Below are 11,114 nucleotides of genomic sequence, written 5' to 3' on the forward strand. Positions count from 1 at the left end.
TCTGAAATTTAACTATTGTAAAGCAGTAGGTTTCCTCTAACTGCTGTTAGACATTTTTCTGTGTAAATGGATAAAAAGAAAGGGAAAAAGTGATCCCATGTTACAATTCTCAGTTCTAAAATGGGCTTTCCAACTGACCCTATGCCAGTCACTTCTGCCCCTGTACATGAAGTACAGATCAGAGTACAGAAGCCCACATAATACGGCCCTGCCTGCCCTGCAAGAGTGCCAGTGGAGTGGAGGAGAAGAGCAAAGATAAAGGGATGAGGATCAAAAGGAGACCCCTGAAGTACATAAACTAGAAGAATAAGCTTGCTTGTGTAACTGTGCTTTCACGCTGCTCTTCTGGAGAACTGGTGATTCATTCACAGAACAAACTGGCTATCAAAGAATGAAGAAATTGCCAGGCACTGAGGGAGGGCCACAGAGCACCAGGGACTGCTCTGTCTTCTGCAGTCTCTGATTTACATGTGCCAGGCAACGGATGAGACATGATTATATTATATATTCATGAATAGCACCAATGAAAGGTGATGGCACTACTGGCAAATGAGCCCTTTTCACATCATTAAAAAATAATCCATGCAGATATGACAGATGTACTTTAAGCACTGCTTTTCCAGAAAGGATACGAGGCAATCCAACACTTATAATTCTGAAAGTCCCAGACTAAATCTCTAAGCATGCTAAACTCAAATAGATTTTCCTTTAATCTATGCAAGATACATTTACAGGTCCAGTTCTTTCTTTATTTATTTATTTTAATTCTCCCCCTGCTCCTGGAGTTGACACTTTCAGTTTCATTCTGAGCTTGCCATCTCATTAAGGTCCCATTCCTCCAATTTCCAATGTCACTTACCCACACAGAAAGCCACAGTTTCTTCCTTGGAAAAGACTGACCTATTTTGGATGAGATATCAAATTTCTACTGCCAGCTGCAGAGGCACTGATGCAATCCAAAAAAGAAAGTAGCAATGAATTTTCTTTATAACAACAACAAATCATAATTTCCAGTACCTTCTTAGGACTGACAGAATTACTTACCCCCTCAAATTTTTTTTTTTCTACCCCTCAGGCAAAAACCAGCCTGGCAAAACAGCCTAGACACTGAAAATTCAAGAAAATCATAAGCCACTAATGGTGGAAACACATTAAGACTTTTAAAATGAAAATGTACAGATAAACTTAATACTGTGCACTTGTACTTCCAGGTACTCTAACTATAAGGAAACATCCCTTCTTGGAAAGGGCACAGCCAGTGAGACCAAGAGTAACCAGAATTGGCTGTAATAAATCTATAGATGCCCATCTCTGGAAAGCTAGGGAGGTCTCTGTCAAGGGGTAGCCCTCATAGGAAGCATCTGTGCTCTCAGAGCACCTGGCTCTACATCCCTGAGCTACAACCCTGTTGGGAACTTCAGCATGATAGCAGGTCTTCTGCCCTAGGAGAAATTCTGCACTCACATATTGCTTACCAGTTGGGAAGTGTCAAGACCAGACAAGCCAGCCAGACAAGCCATACTAGCAAGAAAATGTTACTGTTTCAAAATCCCATATAAAGAGTACCAGTGAAGTGGTCAGCACTTAATCACTTTACCCACCACATCCCTCAAAAGACCAGCTGTGTAACCTGCCACTGCAAATGATGCCCAAGTGCCATCGATGGTGGTCACATCAAACCCCTCATGAACACCAGTGGGGGTGGTGGCCTGGCTTATACAAGAACCTGATTTCTCAACCTTTCTCCCAGATTCACCTCTAAATATTCCTGTTTGTAAAGTCGGTTTTGGGTTTGTCTTTGGTTGGTTGGTTGGCTTTTTTTGGAAGCTTCTGAGGTTTGTCCTGATCCAGTTTAATCTGTTGCCTGAGAGGCCTGAAGCCACAAAACTATCAGTGACAGTTTTAATGTCAGATTAAACAAAAATTTACAACAATTAAATGCTTGCTAAACTATATACTAAGTTGCCACGTGTTGTCAAATATTACTTCCACCACTGAAAAACAGAAGCTGCCCAACGCTATTGACAATACTGAGGCATTTCACTGTTTTTGGGATCTTATCTTTCACACTGCAGTATCTCTTCTGCTGGCAGCATAAAGTAACTTGCTGCCTCTCATGGCTGGATCAGACTAGGAGGCTTTTGCCTTAGTTTCCTATGGCAAATGGGAGGCTGCAAGGATACTATAAGCTCTTCTCTGACCATGGTTAATGCCTGAAAGCTATACTCCTTTTTAACCCCACAGCTACCAAGCCTAGAGAAAACACAAGGTCTTTTAGTGATGCTCTACACCACAGATTATTCTTGGGCATGCAGACAGCATGACTTTTACAGCAGTTTCGGTGCTTTTGTTGTTTCCCTTAGAACCTTACAATAACAAAGAAAAAACAATTCCTAAAACAGCATACCTGTGCTAATAGAAGCCTCAGACAAAGCTGGCATGTTGTCTTGAATTGCCATAAGTAAATAACCACAGATTCCTTGCCTGGCCTGCTTGGCCATCAAATGATACACTCCTTTAAGATTTCAGAGGAACTGTGAAGAATTCTAAATAATGAGGAAAGAAAAAATGAAGTACAAAAGAAAAAAAAAAAAAAAAAAAAAAAAAGGCAGCACTGTGCAGAAAAATCACTGGATGTGAGACTCTAGTGAGGGACTGGATGTCCACCCTCACCAGAAACTAGGGGAAGCCATGAGGCAGCGATGCAGCCAGGAAAGCCAACATATCATAGAATTATCCTGCTGTGGGGGTTTGCACCAGTGGATCCACCAAACCAGCACTGTGGCTCTCTGCAAAGAAAGACTATGTTACAGCCAGACCTATCTGTTGGCTCATACCTTTGAGACTTCCTGCTTTTCAGGTCATCAGCTACCTGGTTCAGCTCCTCACATGAATCAAATGGCCACCAACACCCTGCCAAGCCCCAGGCTTCCTCCCAACACTCTCCCTGCTGAAGCAGCTCAGTGAGCCTGACGTTCTCTGCAAAGTATCAAGCCCCACAAGCCAAAAGACCTCTGTGGATAGTGACCCACAGCTTACAAGCAGTTTGTGTGCCTTTCAGAGTCAGGTGGGACGGTAAGCTTTCAGCCCGTGGAGGTTACATAGTTCTCATGGCAAAGGAAAATGCAAAGGAATAAACAGCTGCTGTGGGTAGTCAGAGCACTGCAGAAAATATTTCATGGCCTGTTTCTGCTGCCAGTTCTGCTGGGGTGAACCTGGAGCGGGTCCAGAGAAACAGCAGAATTTCCCCAGGTTCATACCTATGCAATTGGGATCAGAATTAGGCCGAGGAGAAGTAAAAAAACCCAGAGAAGCCATTTGTTGTGAGCGCGCTTCCCGCTCCATGAGCTCTGTTCCCATTACACACAAGACAAAGAGAAGAGTCAGCAAACCACAACATAGGAAAGAATGTGCTCCCAGCCTCATTGGGACTCAGCTCTGAGGAGCAGCTGCTGCTGCAGCTCCTGCTTCTGCTGTTTTCCTGAATTTCACATTGCTACTGCTTGATGGGAGGGGAAAAAGAGGAGGTCAGTGAGCGTTTCTGGGGGTGGAAGGAAGTGATGTGATTGCGAGGTTTGATTCTGCTCCTGCTTACTTTGGAGTGACTCCTTGTAGCTTGGCAGAGCTCTCTGTCAGTATAAAAATGGTGAGCATGCTAAGAGTCTTATCTGCCTTCATCTGTGGGATTTCACTGCTGTTTGAGAAGACAACAAAACGTGAGACAGGCTGGAAACCTCATTCTCTTTACTAACAGGCTCCCAGAGGCAGTGGGAGCTGGAGCCCAAAGAAGTCAAGCAGCACAACCCTGGCAATATGGGCTGCCACTTTCAGCCCAGTTACTTCAGGAGGCAAAAACCAAGAGAGTCAGTTGTAAGGTGTCTGTCCTAGAACATGTGTGATTAACAGTCACAGCTAAATTCACTGTCAGGAGCCTAAACAGCTCAACCTGGTACAATATACATCAGACTTACAGTTTAGCAGTGAGAGTTAACACTCCAGCACTACTCAAACAGCAAATACTTTTATTACTACATGTACACAGAAAGAAGGCAGCAGGACCCAAAGCCTCTCCTCCCTGCTGAAAGTGAGAAAGTGAAACCCCTTGAAGACACAGCACTGCCCCTTGTCCCTTCCCCACCCACATGTGCCTCTGTTACAGACTAGCTGAAGGCAGCAATTCCAGAGATCCTGGAGCAAGAAACAGACGTATTATTACTGATGCTGGGTTCAGTCTGAGTATAGTCTCAGGGGAGTACAGCACCCATTGAATGGTACCTGTAACTTTCTATCCCCTCGACCTAATGGTTGGCCTATATACAGCCCATTGCTCAGAAACGTGGCACTTTGTTGTTGTTATTTGGAGAGCTCTTTGTGGCTACAACCACACTGTAAACAACAGAATTCTTGTACATTGCTAATAATGGCTCTGCAATAAAAGCAAACCCTGGGGCACCTAGTGTGCTGTGGTTTCAGACATGCACACACATGTTCATCCACCCCTCTGCTCCCTTCTGAGCCAGCAGAGCATTTAAAGTGACAAGAATCCTTCTCTTCCAAAAAACATTTCTTGCAAGCATGGAAGGGACCTTGACTGGGTGATTCATCGAGGCAAGGAAGGACTAGTTTACATTATCTGCTCCAAAGGCAATTAGAAATGCTGTTGGAGACAGCCATTCTGAGACAGCCCTCGCTTCAAAGTACCTGTAACATTAATGGATAAGACAAGGGCTGGAATGGGGAGGGGAAGATACAGAGAAGCAACTGGAAAATGGATTTTTTTAGTCCTAGGCCAGCACTCCGAGCACAGGACCAAATGTACTTGAATCCAAAAGGTTTCATGACCAAAACCATTAATTTTATTGATAGATTTTCTCCTGTAAAACTACTGATAAAATCTGCAGCAACATTACTGACTTTTATAGGTGAGCCCTCAAAACATTGCCCGTTGCTCCTACAGTAATCCACCTAATCCTCAAATCCTGTCCACCTGGGGCTATAGCTCTTGCTACATACCCAGACACCACAAGAGGACAAAGTGAAATTCAGAAGCCAGGCTCAGACTGAATCCAACCACTTCAGATCTCCCTGTAAAGCTCCAGAGCTGCTCTAAGCAGCACCAGGCCCAGAAGATCCACTCTTAGCATCCTGGTCCTCTTCAGTGAAACATGGGGAGCAAAGCAGAGTGCTCAATCACAGTCATGCTGCAACACTCTTAACAAGGTGCAAATGATAACCAGGAGCAGGGAGATACAGCTCTTGCACTGTTAATAACACTCATGAGTCAACGCATCTTCTCCACATGGAAGATAAAAAGGTTCAGTTCTACTACGCCTCATACAAACGCAATTCACACCAGTGTTTGACCTGCAAGCTCAGACAAAAGTAATGAAATTCTTAATCACTGAGTGCACACAAACCAAAATCCTAGGTCAGCGGGAATCTTACGGTTTACTTCCTCGGCTCAAGCCCCAAATAAATCAGATTCAGTTACATGCATAAACAGACTGCAAATGACAGGCTGCCATGGCTTTTTCTTCCCATTAACTGCACACGTTTTATGTCAAATAACCACTACCTATTAGCTTTGCCTTGTGTTTTATAAAGAATTTTCTTGGGGCAGAGGGAAGGAGAATTGGTTTTCCTTAATATTTTTTTTCCTGCCAAAAGGCAAATCTGGCAGAATAATATCAGACAAAATACAAACAAATAAAACCTGGTTCAAATAACATAGGTATGTCTGAAGCTGAATAAAAATTTGCTTTGGAACATTCCAAGCAATTATACCTGGTTGTAAGAAAATTTACAGCATTGGCTGAGACATAACCACAACAAAGAAAGATACAAAGGCAAAATACCAACAGATTATATTTTGAAAACAATAAAGATATTGCTTTTGGGCATTTGGAGAATATGAGAGGTGTCATGTAGATGATGTGGTTACATTATAAGGGCAGTGGGGGAAGTCAGACAGAAAAGGAGGAAGACAGATAGAAACAACCATTTTTAAATATGCATGTATCATAATCAATGCCACTTAAGGAACAAAGCTGATGCTTTTATTCTGACAGCAAGTCCTCTCAATCTCAATAGGCAGTTGACCTGCATCAGGTCCTACATCTTACAATGAACTGAAGTCTGGCTTCAGTAGGCAGATATTCTTGCTTACAGAAAAGGGAGTTCAGCAGTGTTTTAAGTCAGTCAATAGGAGATTTTCAAATGCAATTAAATTACGTGTCAGAACATGTGTTCAGGCACTCTGCCAGCAGTCCAATTTCCAACCACAACAATGCTGGTAGCCACGCTCTTTTCACGCATTGTGTAAAACCAGCACACAGAACAGCATTGGACTGAGAGAGCGTGGAGGGAGAAGCTGCAGAAGTTCCCACAGGTCCGGCTCCACCCTAACACTCTTGGACTGGGACTACGTGGACATGGGAAGAAAGGCAGAGAGCTACAGTGAGAGCCTAAGGCAAAAAATACTTGCTCTCACTAGTACTTGTACTTAATGAGTGCTGAATTCATTCAAGTCATTGGAAAGGAAATAATGTGGGAGGGGGAAGGGGGACACAAAACGTGTTTACCAAACTCTCTTCTTTGTTTGCATAAAATATGGCATATTGTGAAAAAACAAGGTATGTGGAGATCAGCAATTCACTATAGTTGCCTTAAAATGATGAAAAATAAATTCTGGCAGAGAATAGCAGCTACTGAAATGCCTTTTGTTCTGATGGCCTTTTGGTTCACCTCAAGTGAGTTAGAAAGTATCAACCTGTTTCCTACCCAACACCTCACTCCCCCACAAAGCAGGCTTTTCAAGGGGCAATGGCGGAGGCAGGGGGGGCACATGGATGGACCCGAAACACAGACCCAAAAGCCAAAACCAGGAAGGAAATGGGACAAGGTAGCTAATTTCCCATCTAATCAGAAGCTGTGCTCTTCCCCACCAGTGATATTCACCTCTCGAGTGAGGCTTACCAAGTTTAAAGGGAAGCAGCTGGAAAATGGATTACAAGTGAGAAAGCTTGACTGGCCACACTGTACTGATGTCTTTACCAGAGCTGCTGTTGACAAGGATGCTCATGGGAGCACGGGAGACAAAGCAAAACTGATACGCAAGGTAACATTGTTGTGGGCCCCAAGAGACAGGAGTACCATGAAGAGGAACTACTCAGAAGTTCAAGGGGAAGATAAGCAGTGGAGAAAGGGTAGTTAGGCAACCACCCCCCCCAAAAGAGTCAGAATCACTGCTCAAGAAGTAAACCAGCCAGGGCCTTACTCAAGACATTTGCACTGCTGTGGAAAAAGAAAACATTTTCCCAAGGCTGTGCAGCTCATTTTTCCTCAAAATCCAAACAAGTTCTTAGCAAACATTCTTCTTTTCCTTAGCCAGCAGGAAAACTGAGAAAATACTTTCAACTACCTCACATTCTTTTTCCTCTCCACTTCCCATGCTGTCCTACAGTAAAATAAATAAATAAATAAATAAATCTTCATACTTGGTAAATATAAAATACAGGTAGCTCTGCAACTCAGATCTGCCCTGTCCAGCATCGCCAGGAGCAAAAATTTATGGCTGTTATAAGTCCTTACTTTAAAAGGGTTTCTATTTGTTGCATTAATAAACAATCACAACAATGCTACCAGGCACTGTTATAATTAGAAAACACTAGAGGTCAGTCATCCTTTCTGCTGTGCAAGTGCATTTCAATATGATTACAAACAACAGCTGGACCTTAACAGCAAGGCAGGGATGAGAGAGAGTTATTTATATACTCAAGCATGAGGATGTCACTACAAGGCCTAAATAGTCAAGCAATCAAATGCCTAAGAGGACCTGTCCTGTACAGTTTGGGATGGGACTGAAACAAGTTCTTCATGCAACTAGACAACCAAAGCAAGTGAGAAGTACTCAGCTATCCACTATGTTGGGCCTAAGAGCTATGCTTGTTTAAAGGTAAACATAAGATCTTTGATATCATATATGATTTGGTCTTACCACATACCATAGGAGAGCTGGGGATGCCAAATGCACACTATACTGCCTTACCTCATGAAGAGGAAGTGACTTAGCTGCTAACAGAAAAATTTCTGCTGCTTCAGTATGATACTTTAAAATCTTCCACTACACCTCCAAATAAGCTCAAGCCTGCATAACTCGTAAACTATGACATACAGACAGCACAAGATTGCAGACTCTAGGCAGCTGCCTCTGCAGCCAGCAAATGTCCAGTTCTTGTAGCTTCAAGAGATTTGCTCATTTAAGCATCCCCAGAGACAAGGCAGTCCTAATGTGGCTCTGGCACAGTCAGACAACCCTAAGGAGGTTGGTGGCAGGTCTCCCCCTCCCACATGCTGCTTTTCCCTTTCACTGTGCCAGATTCTTGGACATCCAAAGCTTCGTTCCACTGCTCTGATCTTGCCTATCTCATGGAGTTAGCGTAAAAGGCTGCAATCAACTACAGGCAGAGAAAAACTGTAAGAAATCAGCGAGTTTCTTTTTCTAATTGGCAGCATATATATTATACCAATAACTTCAACACCAGATGATCTTTTCCATCTGATGGTTGTTGCCTGCAGGATTAAATCCCCACAGACTTTGCCTGGCAGAATGAAAAGGAAAAAAATCATGCCCCAATAAAGTCACTGCAGTAACACACAGTGCTTACATGGATAAGGAGAAAGGTTTGTTGTCATCTTCCAATTTGCCTCCTGCTGATGTGAGATTACGTCTTTCTATGGGGAACCAAAGCAAAGCAGATTTAAAGTAATTTTGGTTCACACAGGCTGACTTCAGAGACAGGGCCTATCATCCAGCTAAAGAGCACACTATAGGGTCCCAGGATTAAAGCCTGCAGTTTTCACAGAGCCAATGCTTCAATCCCATTGTTAGACAGCTAATTAAGACTGAATGCATCTAACCCCAGACTGGCAAGGCACCAATGATGGGAGGCAATCCCCAGGCCACATGGGCATACTCTGCGGTGTATAGAGCCGGGTTTTTCTGGGGATTCTCCCATTAGAAGTTAGAGCCAGAATTCTTCCCGGATATGCATCAGCATGGATTCAATTCTGAAAAAATATGTCCACTACATTTTCAAATTTGACCAGCTGCTTCTGACTGGCTTTCAGCCAGGAATACCCTGATGGGATTATCTAGTTCCTTCCTGATGAACTGGCCCAAGATCCAGAGTCTATCCACTCAGTCGATCCTCCTTGCCTCCATTAAGCTCTGTGTTGTGCTAGAAGTCACAGAATACAGCTGGGACTAAATACCGCCTCAGCCAGCACTCTTCCCCTGCCCTCCAAGTACCACATGTATTTGGTTACAGCAGGAAGGCAACATGGGACCTATGGCTCCTCAGATCTTGCAGTCTCATATTACCCATATGGATTGTAATGCAGCCTCATTGAGGCCAAGAGCAGCTTTGCCACTGATTCAGTAGGAGTAGGGATGGATTCTAAAAATCAACCAGGGACCCAAGTAACTTCTACTGCAGTTTTTTGCCAAAGAGTTCCTCTTTCAGCCTCTCAAAGGTTATAAATACTCATTTTGCAGCTGAAGCCAAAGAGGATTTTCCCACTGGAACCAAAGTGCATGACTTTTGCTTCAATCATAATCAGATCCAGTCTCCAGTGGACCAATGCACTGAGCAGATAGCACCTGAGCCAAGATACAAGACCTGTAGTTTGCTAGAAGACAATGTATGACTTCACATCCACAGCTGCTTACCCAACCAACCTTCTATTGCTTGACATATCAGTAACTCTGAGCAAATCACTCTTCTCTACCTTGATTTCCCCAAATACAACATGAGTGATAACAGTGGTCACACCAGTAACGCACTTTCTGAGCTATGGATGAAAGGTAGCATAGGAGTGAAGCATGGTGATTGCTAGGGGTACACAATGCCATTTCAGAGAAGAAAATCACACTGTAGAAGACAGATACCATGTCACAGAGAGAACCCCTATTGCAATCACTAACAATTTATTGTTACTGGGAATCCAGGAAGTGAGCATAACAACAGTACCAGTCACTTCTTGAAAGCCTGGAGAGAATGAGTTTGAGAACTAACACTAACACTAGCCCCCACCCCAAGCTCTTTCTAGACATGAAGGTTACTTCAGGAACAAGTTCTTGCTGAAAGAAAACAAAACAATGACCACATGGTGTCTTAGTGCATCTTTTGGAAAGGCAGAATGTCTTCAGATCTTTCTGCTCTAAAATCAGAATCACTACTTAATTACACTTTTTTTTTCTTCTTCTTCTTCTTGAATATGGGAACATACTGGCTACTGAGTGATAGTGACTTTTTGCCTCATGCATGTTGTCCAGAAAGCCTGATGGACTGAACAGTTCTCCCAACTGGGAAACAGCACAATGCAGCTTTCATACCTGGCTTATGGGTAATGATCACAAAGAAAAGGCTTCAGTCTTTCATAATATCATGTCATATATGTAACCCAGGATGTATTAGATAATATAACCACCACACTGAATATATGTGGGAGACTAACAACTCACTCCTTGAGTTTAACCCTTGGCTGTTAAGCAGAGCACGGCACCAACAGAAATTTGTCCCTTCTGAAGAACACCTGTGGGTGCACCAGTTTACCACTCACTTTGCTAGTGCTTGCTATGGCATGCCTATGAATGTGAGCTTAACCATACCCTCTGGCCATACCTAAATTGGGCTAACATAGTATTAAAGAAAAGTGTTTGCCAACCTATTTTAATGTATGTAACTCAAATACAGGTTTAGACAATTCCAAAGAAGTTGAGCAGAAACAGGTTTTATAAAACCTTACAGTAAGTCTGTAAAAAAGCAACCACTACAGACAAGTAGTCTAGTCTTAACTTTAGGTGTGTCTGCACAGCCCTGGCACTGCTAAATCCCACAGGTGACATCTCAGCACTCAGCCCAAGTCCTGACACCAAAGTCCAGGAGTGCTGGGGACACTGACCAACATGCCCTCAAACCCAATGCTCACAGCCCACACACCAGAAACTGAAGCTGACCTGATTGCACAGGTTTACATGTGCAACTAACCCAGGATAAAGCACAGTGCTCAGCTAAATGCCCCCCTTGGGAAACGTGCACGTTTGGGGGGGT

This window comes from Antrostomus carolinensis, unplaced genomic scaffold, assembly GCF_000700745.2.
Source record: "Antrostomus carolinensis isolate BGI_N321 unplaced genomic scaffold, ASM70074v2 scaffold12577, whole genome shotgun sequence".
Taxonomy (NCBI): Eukaryota; Metazoa; Chordata; class Aves; order Caprimulgiformes; family Caprimulgidae; genus Antrostomus; species Antrostomus carolinensis.